The sequence below is a fragment of the Macaca mulatta genome, chromosome 14, assembly GCF_049350105.2.
Source record: "Macaca mulatta isolate MMU2019108-1 chromosome 14, T2T-MMU8v2.0, whole genome shotgun sequence".
Lineage (NCBI taxonomy): Eukaryota > Metazoa > Chordata > Mammalia > Primates > Cercopithecidae > Macaca > Macaca mulatta.
Genome location: NC_133419.1, coordinates 73,192,329 through 73,208,413, shown reverse-complemented (window position 1 = coordinate 73,208,413; position 16,085 = coordinate 73,192,329). Strand labels below are relative to the sequence as shown.

The window sequence follows — 16,085 nt, the reverse complement described above, 5'->3', positions numbered from 1 at the left end:
TCCATCTCATGGAGTATCTCCTACTATTGCACTTTCTAAAAGTCATAATGCTCATCTACTTCAGATTGTTGTAGAGTTTTTGATGACAGCAAATTCCAGGCCCACTTGCTTTGGGCTTCTACAGCAGGACTGTTTCCAACCAATCAAACCCATGATTTTCCTTCAGCTAGCACCTTTTCTAACCAAATCAATTGAGCGGGCACATACCATCTGACTTTGAACTGAGCAGGCGCATACCACCTAACTTTGTACTTACTTCCAGGGCAAACTGAAGATGAACAAAACTTGGTCTCCTTCCTCATAGAGTTTACAAGCTAGGAGACCAGACAGACTTTTATAGATCTTAGTGATACATGGCAGTGTATGACTGGGCTACTGTGTAGCAAACTTGGAATTGCTTACTTCTTACTCATCTGCACACCTTGGAAAAAGTCACTTCTCTTGGGTTTCCGAAAGAAAGATTAAAAGACTCTGAGATTCCCACCATCGCCCCCCACCAACCAACTCCAGAATCTTGTGATTCTTTGAAATACTGTTAGAAAAGCTCAATATCAGCTAGAATAGGGAAGAAAGTGTGCCCCATGGAGGATATGTCATTTGGAATAGTCCTTGAAGAATTTTAACGGGAGATAAAGAAGGGCTGTTCTCGTTGTGAAGGAAGGAAATGAAGGAGTTGTGCCTAGTACAGTAGTAGTAAGCATTGAATAAATGAGTGTTTTTGAGACCTGTCCAGAGAAATCACTCATCTAGAGACATATCATATCCTCTGTGAAGGGAGCATTTTGCAATCCCGTCCCACGTTCTTCTCCCTAGTCAATCTTACGAACCTGCATCTTTCAACTGAGAGATTACATTTTGTAGAAGATCTAATAATATAAATAAAGGAGAGACATAGGCACAAAATAGCTTAATGAGGACCCATATTTATTTAATCTGCTTTTAAATAACAGCACTGAAATTATTTAGAGGGGGCTGTATCTCTTCATACTGACAGCTAGCTGGCTAAGGAACATGAAGCAGAAATACACATTCTAGAGGCTAAATTAGTTCTTCCATTACAGGTGCCAACAAAACCATTCGTCATCTGGAAAACATGATTAATACTACTGTTAGACATTAATAGTAGTGCAACTGAAAATGCCTTTTGGAAGATAAATGTTTTAAAAAGACACAGGCTACTCCCTTATAGAATAAGGAAGGAACTATACTTACTTGGGTATTAACTCTGCCTTCTGTATCATGCTAAGGTACAGAATGTAAGATTGGAAGAAAGGAATTCCAGAGTATAGCAACATTGTTTTTAAAGGAGAACAGTCCACTGACACAGTTACTCAGTTGCAGGTGGCCAGAGCCTGCGTGCTGCTTCCCCTGTTAGATTGCTGCCAGTGACCCCATCAGCCTGTGTCACTCGGCCTCCCTTCTCTTGTTGTCGGGTTTCTCTTACTCAAAAGCCATACCAAGATGAAAACCTAACTTTTGAAATTATATTAATTCTACAATAGAAAAAGTTATGTAAGCAGATTACTAAAAAATTGGAAAATACAATAAAGAAGAAAATGATTAATAGCTCCATCTTTATAACAGCACAGCTAGCAATTCAGTGTATTTACTTTTTTATTTATTTTTTAATTTACAAAAAATTGTATATATTTATAGCATACAACATAATGTGTATTTTTGTTTGTTTGTGTGGAGACAGTCTCGCTCTATCACCCAGGCTGAAGTGCAGTAGTGCTGTCGATGACTCACTGCAGCCTCAACCTTTGGGGCTCAATGAATCCTCCTGCCTCAGCCTCCTGAGTAGCTGGGACTACAGGCTCATGCCCCCATGCCCAGCTAATTTTTGTATTTTCACCATGTTGCCCAGGCTAGTCTCATACTCCTAGGCTCAAGCAGTCCACCAACATTGGCCTCCCAAAGTGCTAGTATTACAGGCATGAGCCACCACACCCAGCCCATATTTTTATTCTTTCTGCTGTTTTATTTGTGAGCCACTACACCCACCCTGTTCTTTTATTTCTTGCATTTTCAAACTATAGCCCACAATCTTAACATCACTTCCCTGTTTTCAGCCACTTTCCCCAACTAATGTACAAAGGCAAACTGCCAGTCTACTCTGTTGTACAGCCTCCCTTAGAGTATGAACATCTGCAGAGTTGCATATAAATAAATTCTGACTGGTCTTTGTGAGGACCATGCTCAATAACGATGTTGGAGATAAGGGTAAGATAAGGAGTTCCTAAAACTGCTAAGATCATATGCTGTGGCTGGGTCATACAATAGGTATTTATTTAACATTTTAAGAAACTGACAAACTGTTTTCCAAAGTGGTTATACCATTTTACAGTCCCATCAATAGGGTACTAGTGTTTCAGTTATTCCACAATCTTGTCAACACTTAGTATAGTCAGTCTTTTTAACTTTAGACATTCTAATAGGTGTGATGTTGTAAATCATTGTCATTTTAATTTCCATTTCCCTGATAATGTTGAGCATCTTTTCATGTGTTTATTTGCATCTGTATATTTTCTTTGGTGAAGTGTCTGTTCAAATCTTTGTTTATTTTTTGTTAGGTTTGTTTTCTTTTTATTGCATTTTAAGAGTTTATACTCTGAATACAAATCCTTTATCAGACATTTTGATTTATGTAATTTTCTTCTAGTCTGTGGCTTATTTTTTTTATTTCCTTAATACCTTTCAAAGGGCACAAATTTTTAATTTTAATGAAGTCCAACCTACCAATTTTTCTTTTATGGATCATATTTTTGGTGTGGTAGCTAAGAAATCTTTGCCTAAAACCAAGGTCATAAAGATTTTCTCCTAGGTTTTCTTCTAGAAGTTTTATAGTTTTAGGTTTTACATTTAAATCTGTAATTCAGCATGAGCTCATCTTTGATTATGGTAAACAGAGTAAGTCAGAGTTCTTTGTCCCTTTTTGGAACTTTTTTTTAACTGTCCTTTCTCCACTGAATTGCCTTTGCATCACTGTCAAAAATCAGTTTTTCAGGCCCGCCTGTATTCCCAACACATTGGGCTAAGTGGGAGGATCTCTTCTGGCCAGGAGTTTGAGATCAGCCTGAGCAACATAGTAGACCCTGTCTCTAAAAAAAGAAAAAAAAAGCCGGGCGCGGTGGCTCAAGCCTGTAATCCCAGCACTTTGGGAGGCTGAGACGGGCAGATCACAAGGTCAGGAGATCGAGACCATCCTGGCTAACACGGCGAAACCCCGTCTCTACTAAAAAATACAAAAAAAGCTAGCCGGGCGAGGTGGCGGGCGCCTGTAGTCCCAGCTACTCGGGAGGCTGAGGCAGGAGAATAGCGTGAACCCGGGAGGCGGAGCTTGCAGTGAGCTGAGATCCGGCCACTGCACTCCAGCCCGGGTGACAGAGCGAGACTCCGTCTCAAAAAAAAAAAAAGAAGAAAGAAAAAAAAAATCAGGAGGCTAAGGCAAGAAGATATCTTGAACCCAGAAGTTCAAAGTTACAGTGAACTATGATTATGCCACAGAATTCCAACCTGGGAAGCAGAGCAAGACTTCGTCTCTTTAAAAAAAAAAAATTAATCATATATGTATGGGTCTGTTTCTTGACATTTTATTCTGTTCCATTGATCTATTTGTCCAGCTTGATGCCAGTACTACACTGTCTTAATTACTGTAATTTTAGAATAAGTCATGACTTCAGGTGGTGTAAGTCCTCCAGCTTTCTTCTTTATCAAAGTTGTTTTGGGTATTCTAGGTCCTTTGCATTTCCATATGAATTTAAAATTGGTTTTCTACCCCAAAAAGCCTATCAGGATTTTTATTAGGATTATGATGACTGTATAGATCAACTGGAAGATAACATTGCCATGTTAACAATATTCAGTTTTCCAATCCATCAATCCATGAACATAATATACTTCTCCATTTATTTAGGACTTTAATTTCTCTCAGCAATGTTTTGTACAAGTTTTCAGTAGATAGATCTTTCACATCCTGTGTCAGACTTATCCCTATTTCATAATTTTGATGCTATTGTAAATGATTTTTTAAATTTCAATTTCCAGTTGTTCATTGCTAATCTGTAAAAATACAGTTGGTTGTTGTATATTGATCTTGTGTCCTGCAATCTTGCTAAACACACTTACTAGTTCTAATAGCTCTTTTGTAAATTCCATGGGATTTTCTATATAACCATGTCACCTGCAAATAAAGACAGTTTTACTTATTCTTTTCCTATTTGTATTCCTTTTTCCTTCTTACTATAAAATTGCTGAATAGAAGTGGTGAGAGTCAGCAGAAATCCTTGCCTTGTTCTTGAACTTTTAGCAAGAATGCATTCAGTCTTTCACCATTAAGTATAAAGTTAGCAGTAGGGTTTTTGTAGATGTCCTTTATCATGTTAAAGAAGTTTCTTCTGTTTCTATTTTGTTTGCTAATAGAAATGGATGTTGGATCTTGTCAAATGGTTCTTTTTTAGTCTGCTAATATGATTTAATTGTATTGATGATTTTTCAGATATTAAACCAGCTTCACATTCCTGGTAAACTCCACTTGGGTAATGATATATTATCCTTTATTTATTTATTTATTTATTTATTTATTTATTTATTTATTTTGGAGACGGCATTTCGCTCTTATTGCCCAGGTTGGAGTGTAATGGCGTTATCTCGGCTCACCACAACCTCTGCCTCCCAGGTTCAAGCGATTCTTCTGCCTCAGCCTCCCAAGTAGCTGAGATTATAGGCATATGCCACTATGCCTGGCTAATTTTGTATTTTTTTTAGTAGAGATGGGGTTTCTTTATGTTGGTCAGGTTGGTCTTGAACTCCCGACCTCAGTTGATCCACCCGCCTCGGCCTCCCAAAGTGCTAGGATTATAGGCATGAGCTACCGTGCCCAGCCTATCCTTTCTATATATTGATTGGAACTGGTTTGCTAGGACTCTGATAAGCATGCTTCCATCTCCATTCATTTCCTTGTAGTATTCTTGTCTGATTTTGTTATAATGCTTATCTCCAAATGATTTGAAAAGTATCCTCTCCTCTTCAAGTTTCTGGAAGCCTTGTGTAGAATTGTGTGGAATTTTGTCTTCCTGAAATGTTTGGTAGAATTTACCAGGGCTGTTATCTGGTCCCGGAGTTTTCTTTTGGAAGTTTTTAAATAACAGACTCCATTTCTTTAGTAGATACAGGGTTATTAAGGTTATTCTTCTTGAGTGAACTTTGGTAAGTTGTCTCTTTTAAGGAATTTGTCCATTCCATCTAAGTGGTCAGATTTATTGGCACAAAGTTGTTTATAATATTCCCTTATGCTTTGATTATCTGGAAAATTAGTAGTGATATCACCTCATTCCTGATATTGGTGGTGTCTCCTCTCTTCTGATCATTCTGCTAGAGGTTTATTAATTAGATGGATCTCTATGAAGAAACAGCTTTTGATTTTATTGATCTTTCCCTCTTGTTTTTCTCTTTTCTATTTTCTTGATTTCTGCTCAGGATTTTATTATTTCCTTTCTTCTGTTCAATTTGGATTTAATTTTCTCCTTTCTAATTTGTAAGGTAGAAACCGAGGTCATTGATTTGAGACTTTTCTTCTTTTTGAATATTGGTATTAAGTGCTAAACATTTCCCTGTAAGTATTGCTTTAGGGTCCATTGCACAAATTCTGATATGTTGTGTTATCATTTTTATCCACTTCAAAATATTTTCCAATTTACTTTTTTTTTTTAAACAGAGTCTTACTCTGTCACCCAGGCTGGAGTGCAGTGACGCAATCTCAGCTGATGGCAACCTCCTCCTTCCGGGTGATTTCTCATGCCTCAGCCTCTCAGCACCACCACGCCCAGCTCATTTTTTGTATTTTTAGTAGAGATGGGGTCACACTATGTTGCCCAGGCTGGTCTTGAACTCCTGAGCTCTAGCAATTCACCCACCTCAGCCTCCCAAAGTGCTAGGATTATAGGAGTGAGCCACTGCACCCGGCCTCTAATTTATGTTTTAATTTCTTCTTTTGACTGATGGGTAATTAAAAGTGTGTTACTGAATTTCCAAATATTTGGAGATTTTTCCAGATAGCTTTTTGTTTATTTCTAGTTTATTTCCATTGTAGTCAAATAACATACTTGAATCCTTTTAAACTTTTTGAGCTTTGTTTTGTGACCCAGTATAAAGGTATATCTTGGTAACTGTTACATGTGTTCTTAAAAAAAAAAAGAATGTGTATTTTGCTATTGTTAGGGGTTACATTCTATACATGTCAATTAAGTCAAGTTGGTTATAGTATTGTTCTAGTCTTCTAGACTGGAACAAACCTTTTACCGGTCCATGGCCTGTTAGAAACTGAACCACACAGCAAGAGGTGAGTGGCCCCAGAGGGAGCATTACTGCTTGAGCTCCGCCTCCTGTCAGATCAGCAGCAGCATTAGATTCTCAGAGAAGCATAAACCCTATTGTGAACTTCACATGTGAGGGATCTAGATTGGACCCTCCTTATGAGAATCTAATACCTGCTCATCTGAGATGGAACAGTTTCATCCTGAAACCTTCCCTCATGGTGCCCCAAGGGTCTGGTCCATGGAAAAATTGTCTTCCGTGAAACTGGTTCCTGGTGCCTAAAAGACTGGGGACAGCTGTTCTGTATCCTTACTAATCTTAATACTCTACTGGGTGCCCTGTGCCTTATGAGGTTTTTACTCTTTTAGGAGGGAGCAGGAGTTATTCTCAGACCTGTGTGAGTTCTGAGGATTATTTTTTCTAATCCTTTTTAGTGCTTCTAGCCCTAGCTTTGGGTAATTTCTTCACATATATGTACTGACCAGTACTCAGCCAAAGCCTTGAGGAGGACCCTCTACAGATTTCCTAAATTCTGTGCATCTCTCTCTTCTTCATTACAGTCCCCCCTTATCTGTGGGGGATACATTTCAAGACCTCCAGTGCATGCCTGAAATCGCAGATAGTACCGAACCCTATGTATGCTGTGTTTTTCCCTATACACACATAGCTATCATAAAGTGAATTTATAAATGAGGCACAGTAAGAAATTAACAACACTAACTAGTAATAAAATAGAATACTATAACAATATGCCAGCAGCACTACTCTGGTGCTTTGGGGCCAGTATTAAGTAAAATAAGGGCTACTTGAACACAAGCACCGTGGTATGGTGACAGTCAATCGGGATAACCGAGATGGCCACTAAATGACTAATGGGTAAGTAGCTTACATAGCTTGCATATACTTGACAAAGGGGTGATTCACATCTGGGGAGACAGAGTGAATCACTGTAAAATTTCATCAAGCTGCTCAGAATGGCACACAATTCAAAACGTATGACTTGTTTATTTCTGGAACTTTCCACTTAATATTTTTGCATCATGGTTGACTGGGTAACTGGCACCATGGAAAGCCAAACCACGGATAAGGGGAGGCTGCTATATTCCACATCCTGAGCTGTCTCCACTTTGGCTTTACTAAATTCCCAGTTTCATCTCCTCTGTTCAGGGAGATCACGATCATGTGCCTGGGTTTCTTCTCCCTATGTCATAGCCTAGAAACGTTCTTCATACAGTATATTGTGGGAGTTGTTTGTTTCCCATCCCCCAGGGATCACTGTCCTTCATGAGTGATGCCCAGTGTCTTGAAAACTGTTCTTTCATATATTTTGAACAGTTTTTCAGTTGTTTCTGACAGGAGGTTAAATCTGATCCCTGATACTCTATCTTGCCTGGAAGCACAAATCCATTTTCCTGATATTTTTAGCATCATCTTTTTCTTAATTTTTATTTTAAGTTCAGGGATATAATTGCAGGTTTGTTACATAGGTAAACTTGTGTTTTGGGGGGGTTGTACAGATTATTTCATCACCCAGGTATTAAGTCTCATACCTATTAGTTATTTTTTCCTGATCCTCTACCTCCTTCCACCCTCCACCCTCTGAAAGGCCCCAGTGTCTGTTGATCCCCTCTATGTGTCCGTATTCTAATCATTTAGCTTCCACTTCAAGTGAGAACATGCAGTGTTTGGTCTTCTGTTCCTGTGTTAGTTTGCTAAGGATAATGGCCTCCAGCTCCATTCATGTCCCTCCAAAGGACATGATCTCATTCTTTTTTATGGCTGCATAGTATTCCATGGTGTATATGTACCACATTTTCCTTATCCAGTCTACCATTGATGGGCATTTAGGTTGATTTCATGTCTTTGCTATCGTGAACAATGCTGCAGTGAACATACATGTATATGTGTCTTTATAATAGAATGATTTATATTCCTTTGGTTAACATCATCTTTGATAACTTACTCATGTTGTATTTGGAGTAATGTCCACTGTGATCACTTCTCTGTCCAATGGAGATGAGAGGTTCTATTAGTAAATATTGAGGAGCTGCCTTCCTCTGTGTTAGGTATTACCAGATTCTTTATCTGGATTCTCCCTTCCTCGTAAAAACAAAAGCTAATGCTTTATTAAGTACCTCCTGTGCACCAAACACGTGTTAGGATTTTAAATATTTTACTTCATTTAATCTTTATGCTAATCCTGTGAAGAAGTAATTGTCTTCATTAGAGAGACAAGGTCACTGAAATTGAGGAGTTTAATAATTTGCCCAAGGTCACACAACAAGTGACACATTCAGCATTCAAACCCAAGTTGGCCAGACCCCAAGACTCTGCTTTCTACCTCATGATTGTGCCATGAAGCTGAGCCCCTCAGAGGTGTTTTTGCTAAGTACAAGAAGATGGCTCCCAAAATCAACTCAAAAAGATCATCTTGTCTGCCTCTGCAATAAGAGTAAGCATTTTGGCCAGGCACGGTGGCTCACACCTGTAATCCAAGCACTTTGGGAGGCCAAGGCAGGTGGATCATCTGAGGTCAGGAGTTCAAGACCAGCCTGGCCAACATAGTGAAACCCCATCTCTACTAAAAAAAAAAAAAAATACAAAAATTAGCTGGGTGTGGTGGTGCACACCTGTAGTCCTAGCTACTTGGGAGGCTGAGGCAGGAGGATAATTTGAACCCGAGAGGCAGAGGTTGCAGTGAGCCAAGATCACACCATTACACTCCAGCCTGGGTGACAAGAGTGAAACTCTGTCTCAAAAAAAAAAAAAAAAAAAAAAAGAGTAAGCATTTTACATCTAAGAAAGGAAAAATGTTAGTATGACTAGAAAGAATAGTTTTGATTGAAGTTCTGTCAAGGGACAGAAAGAAAAGGGGATGAGAGAGCAGTCCTTAAGAGACAGAGGAAGCATGTGATTTTAGAAATGCTGGGTCAAGAAAACAGTGTAACAGTTCAGTTAAGAGAGTGGAATTGGAAAAAGGAAGAAATTATTCTGAGATGACATGCTTTGGAAAGCAGCTAGAGCAACACAGAAGCATATGACAGTGACCCCTATTGCTGGCACTGCAACCTTATTGCCTTCCATGGGAATCCAAAAATCAACTCCAAATAAAGGAGGAAGAAAGGAATGTTTAGTATCAACCAGGTTGCCAAGATAAAATGTTTTGGATTGATTCCCAGTGCCAAAGCACAGTACATGTATATTTTTGGAAACTTGTTCTACCCACATTTTTATAAATGTATGGGTGTTTTGTTTTGTTTTGATTTTGTAGTACCCACTGTTTTTTTTAAATGCCTGTAACCTTCCCTAGAATATGAAGGCAATGTCTTCTAAGTATATATAATATGTTCAAAGTTAATTTTATGGCAGTTTCTAGCATGATTCTTTTATGTGGCACAATGCCCTGTTGGAAAACAATAGAATCATAAGTCTGTGATTTTGAATATTTTGCTCCTATTGAGTGGCAAAAGACTCAATATGATGTGAGACTGTTTTGCCACTGACCTGACTGATGATAGATGAATAATTTGTAAGACATAGCACAGGATTTCCTCACTCAGCTGTGGAAAATTTTCAATAAAATTATCAATGAGAATATTTCAGCAGCTTTGAAATGGTGGCAATAAATATGTCAGAAAAAATGTATAATTTCTTATCCTGGTACTCTCCACAATTCTGTAGAATTGTTTCCCTTTATTTTTAGTTGACATAATATTTATACATATTTATGGGATACAGAAGGGCATTTTGATACATGTATACAGTGCTATAGAATTTTATTAGGGAAACAGTGGTTAAGAGGAGAATCACTTTTAAAACTTTAGTGATAGTTACTCAAGAGAAAGCCCTTTAATTCATGAAAAAGTAGAACTTGACAGCTAGGCAGCCTGTACTTTTAGACTCATCGTATCCCGGGAAGTCTTCCCTGACTCCTCTCCAGTGGCCTCTTCCGCATTCCCAGGGCCATGCACTTGGCCTCTCCTTTTAGTATCCTTCACTCTGGATTGTGAACCACTGGAAGGAGACACTGTGTCCTTCGTTTTCTATCTTCGTCAAAGAGGCTAGCATAGTTTTCTACATACAGTAGATATTTGATACTTTAATTAATTTAATGGCTGTTCTATGAAGGCCAATCCTGCCTGTCCATTCTTTGTAACCTTAAATGTGTAAACATTGGTGTTTTTGTATGTTTGAATATGGGAAAAAGCAGCCAAATAAGTGCTTGTGTGCAGCAAGCAAGAAACAAATATTTGAGGCTGTCTGTCTCTTATTAGGTTTTTAATTTAAAAAGTAAAACATGTATTCTAATAATTCAAAGAGTATAGATGTATATAAAAAGTAAGTCAGTCATTTCCTCAATTTTCCAGTCTTTATTCTTCTCATTCTGCCTTCCCCTGTCAGATATGTATGCTGATATAAATATTATTTATATTCAATATATCACGGACAGTGCTCTAAGTGCCTATGGATCTAACTCATTTTTTACACTCAATGCCATTTCAATTAATAGATGCCTTTTAGCTCTGATGGGTAATATACCTTGAAACTGGGTTAAAAAATTATTTTCCTTGTGTTACATTTCAGAAGGGAGTGTGCCTTTCATGTTTGTTCATGTGTATGGTAAAATATACAAATATACCATTTTAAGTATAAGTTTAGTGGCATTAAGTACATTCACATGGTTGTGGAACCATCCCCACCATCCATCCATCTCCAGAACTCTTTTTTTTTTTGAGACGGAGTCTCACCCTGTCACCCAGGCTGGAGTACAGTGAAAGTGGCATGATCTTGGCTCACTGCAACCTCCACCTCCTGGGTTCAGGTGATTCTCCTGCCTCAGCCTCCTGAGCAGCTGGGATTATAGGCACCTGCCACCACCCCCAGCAAATTTTGGTCTTTTTTTTTTTTTTTTTTTTTTTTTTTGAGACAGAGTTTCGCTCTTGTTGCCCAGGCAAGATGGAATGCAATGGCACGATCTCAGCTCATCGCAACCTCCGCCTCCCAGGTTCAAGCGATTCTCCTGCCTCAGCCTCCCGAGTAGCTGGGATTATAGGCATGCGCCACCACGCCAGGCTAATTTTGTATTTTTAGTAGAGATGGGGTTTCTCCATGTTGGTTAGACTGGTCTCGAACTCCCGACCTCAGGTGGACTGCCTGCCTCGGGCTACCAAAGTGCGGGGATTACAGGTGTGAGCCACCGTGCCTGGCCTAATTTTTGTATTTTTAGGAGAGATAGGGTTTCATCATGTTGACCAGGCTGGTCTCGAACTCCTGACCGTACATGATCTGCCTGCCTCAGCCTCCCAAAGTGCTGGGATTATAGGCATGAGCCACCCCGCCTGGCCCATCTCCAGGATTCTTTTCATCTATCTAAAGTAAAACTCTCTGCCCATTAAGCAATAACTCCCCATCATGCAGCCTCTGACAATCACCATTCTGCTTTGTGTCTCTTTGAATTTGACTACTCTAGGAACCTCATATAAATGAAATCAGAGTATTTTATCTTTTTGTGACTGGCTTATTCCACTTAGCATAATGGCCTCAAAGATCACCCATGTTCTGTGTAGCATGTGTCAAAATTTCCCTCCTTTTTAAGACTGAATAAACTGGGCATGGTGGCATGTGCCTGTAGTCCCAGCTACTTGGGGGGCTGAAGTAGGAGGATCCCTTGCATCCAGGAGTTCAAAGCTGCAATGAGCTATGATCGCACCATTGCACTCCAGCTTGGGCAGCAGAGTGAGACCCTGTCTCTAACCAGATAGATAGATAGACAGACAGACAATAATATTCCATTGTATGTATATATGCCACATTTTTATTTGGTTTGTGATATATACCTACATTTTACTTATCCATTCATCTCTCAATGGACACTTGAGTTGCTTCTACCTTTTGTGAATAATGTGGCTGTGAACATTGGTTTACAAATATCTGTTCAGGTCTGTGCTTTCTGTTCTTTTGGGTATATACCCAAAATGGCATTGCTGAATTATGTGGTAATTCTGTGTTTAATTTATTGAAGAAACATGTTACTGTTTTTCCATAGCAGCTGTACCATTTTACATCCCCACCAGCAGTATATAAAGGTTCCAGTTTTTCCACATCCTTGTCAACACTTATTTTCTCTCTGTGTGTGTGTGTGTGTGTGTGTGTGTGTGTGTGTGTGTGTATGAGATAGCATCCTAATGGGTATGAAATGGTATCTCATTGTGGTTTTGATTTGCATTTCCCTAATCATTAGTGATGTTGAGCTATTTTCATGTGGTTATTGGCTATTTATATATCTTCTTTGGAAAGATATCTCTTCAAACCTTTTGCCCATTTTTAATTGGATTATTTGTTTTTGGTGGTCAGTTTTAGGGATTCTTTATATATTCTGGATATTAATCCCTTTTAAGATATATGACTTGCAAATACCTTATCCCATTCTGTGGGTTGCCTTTTCACTCTATTGTTCTTTGATGCATACATATTTTTTATTTTGATAAGGTTCAATGTATCTGTTTTTTTCTTTTGTTGCCTATGTTTTTGGCATCATATTTAAAAAAATCATTGAGGTCGGGGGTGGGGATTGCCTGAGCTCAGGAGCTCGAGACCAGCCTGAGCAACACTGTAAAACCCCGTCTCTACTAAAATACAAAAGACTAGCTGGGTGTGGCGGTGTGCGCCTATAGTCCCAGCTACTTGGGAGGCTGAGGCAGGAGAATTGCTTGAACCCAGTAGGCAGAGGTTGCAGTGAGTCAAGATCGCGCCACTACACTCCAGCCTGGGCAACAGAGCAAGACTCTGTCTCCAAAAAAATAATTGCCAAATCCACTGTCATAAAGTGTTTACCCTATGTTTTCTTTTAAAGTTTCATAGGTTTAGGTCTTTGATCCATTTAATTTTTTCTGTGTATTATATAAGGTGAGATTTCAACTTCATTCTTTTGCATATGGGTATCCAATTCTTCCAGCAACATTTGTTGAAAAACTGTCCTTTCCTCCACTGAGTGGTCTTGGCATCCTTGTTGAAAATTATTTAATCATGTACGTGAAGGTTTATTTCTGGTTTTTCTAGTCTTGAACTCATTTTTTAAAAAACTTTTAAGTGCAAGGGTACATGGGCAGGTTTGTTACATAGGTAAACTCGTGTCATGGGGGTTTGTTTTACAAATTGTTTCACTACCCAGGTACTAAGCCTAGTACCCAATAGTTATTTTTTCTAATCCTCTCCTTCCTCCCACCTTCTGCCTTCAAGTAGGCCTCAGTGTCTGTTGTTCCCCTCTTTGTGTCCATGAGTGCCCATCATTTAGCTCCCACTTACTAGTAAGAACATGCAGTATTTGGTTTTCTCTTCCTGTATTAGTTTGTTAAGGATAATGGCCACCAGTTCCATCCATGTTCCTGCAGAAAACATCATTCTTTTTTGTGGCTGCATAGTATTTCATGGTATATATGTACCACATTTTCTTTATTCAACTTGTCATTGATGAGTATTTAGGTTGATTCCATGTCTTTGCTAGTATAAATAGTGCTTCAATGAATATACACGTGCATGTGTGCATGTGTCTTTTTTTTTTTTTTTTAAGACAGTCTTGCTCTGTTGCCCAGGCTGCAGTGCACTGGCACAATCTTGACTCACTGCAACCTTCGCCTCACAGGTTCAAGCAATTCTCGTGCCTCAGCCTCCTGAATAGCTGGGATTACAGGCACACACCACCAGGCCTGGTTAATTTTTGTATTTTTAGTAGAGACAGGGTTTCACCATTTTGGCACCACCCACTTTAGCCTCCCAAAGTGCTGGGATTACAGGCATGAGCCACCACTCCTGCCTATGTTTCTTTATAGTAGAATGATTTATATACCTTTGGGTATATGCCCAGTAATGGGATTGCTGGGTTGAATGGTAGTTCTGTTTTTAGCTCTTTGAGGAATCGCCACACTGCTTTCCACAGTGGCTGAACTAATTACACTCCCACCAGCAGTGTGTAAGTGTTCCTTTTTTCCATAACCTCACCAGCATCTGTTATTTTTTGACTTTTTAAATAATAGCCATTCTCAGCTAGGCATGATGGCTCACTCCTATAATGATAGCACTTTGGGAGGCCAAGGCGGGAGGATCACTTGAACCCAGGAGTTCAAGACCAGCCTAAGCAACATGATGAAACCCCTTATCTACCAAAACAAAAACAAAAATTAGCCAGGCATGGTGGTGCACCCCTATAGTCCCATCTATTCAGGAGGCTGGAGCAGGAAGATTGCTTGAGCCCAGGAGGTCAACACTGCAATGAACTGTGATTGTTTCACTGCACTCCAGCCTGGGTAACAGAACAAGACCCTATCTCAAAAAAAAAAAAAAAAGCCACTCTGATTGATGTGAAATGGTATCTCATTGTGATTTTGATTTGCATTTCTCTAAATGATATTGAGTGTTTTTTCACATACTTGGCGAACTTTATTTTTTTTTTCTTGTTTTTTGTTTTGTTTTTTGTTTTGTTTTGATTCAGAGTCTTGCTCTGTCACCAGGCTGGAGTGCAGCGGCGCCATCTCGGCTCACTGCAAGCTCCGCCTCCCGGGTTCAAGCAATTCTCCTGCCTCAGCCTCCCAAGTAGCTGGGACTACAGGCGCATGCCACCACACCCAGCTAATTTTTTGTATTTTTTTAATAGAGATGGAGTTTCACCGTGTTAGCCAGGATGGTCTCGATCTCCTGACCTCATGATCCGCCCACCTCAGCCTCCCAAAGTGCTGGGATTACAGGCATGAGCCATGACACCCGGCCGGCGAACTTTATTTTTAATGAGTGTTATTAATCTATAATATGGATACATCAGAGTGCATTCAAACATTCCCCTGTTGATGGATATATCGATTGTATCCAGGCGTTTGTCACTACAGGCAGTGCTGCAGTAAACATCTTAAAATACATAGTCTTACATCCTGGTGCTTTTATTTCCTCATGATGTATTCATAAAAGTGGAATTGCTAGATCAAGTGGTTTGTTTAGTTTTGTTCTTTTTTTTTTTTTGAGGCAGAGTCACACTGTGTCGCCCCAGTTGTAGTGCAGTCGTGCAATCTTGGCTCACTTAGCCTCCACCTCGTGGGTTCAAGCAATTCTCCTGCGTCAGCCTTCCCAGTAGCTGGGACTTCAGGCATGCACCACCATGCTTGGCTATATTTTTTTTTCTCTATATTTTTAGTAGAGATGGGGTTAGGTTTCACCATGTTGGCCAGGCTGGTCTCAAACTCCTGACCTCAAGTGATCCACCTACCTTCACCTCCCAAAGTACTTGGATTACATGCGTGAGCCACCACACCTGGCCTGAAACCTTTTTAATGTTTGCTAACAGGATCAGTTAAAATTCAGAGGCCTTTGTCAGTCAGTACTTAACAGTGAAAAGTGAAAGGATACTGATAAATATTTCCTATGTATTTGACAGAAACTTACTTCTTGATTTAAAAAAAGTCTCTGTCCTGGCCGGGCGCGGTGGCTCACACCTGTAATCCCAGCACTTTGGGAGGCCGAGGTGGACAGATCATGAGGTCAGGAGATCAAGACCATCGTGGCTAACACAGTGAAACCCCGTCTCTACTAAAAATACAAAAAATTCGCCGGGTGTGGTGGCGGGCACCTGTAGTCCCAGCTACTTGGGAGGCTGAGGAGGCGGAGCTTGCAGTGAGCCGAGATCGTGCCACTGCACTCCAGCCTACGCAACAGAGCAAGACTCTGTCTCAAAAAAAATAAATTTTTTTTTAAATCTCTGTCCTAGACCTGGTGCAGTGGCTCAC

At 39.7% G+C, this 16,085-nt stretch overlaps 1 protein-coding gene across 4 annotated transcripts in view; it reads left to right on the top strand.

The window, feature by feature from the left end:
* Positions 1 to 16,085, top strand: part of FCHSD2 (FCH and double SH3 domains 2) — a 332,064-nt gene that overhangs the window by 301,364 nt on the left and 14,615 nt on the right.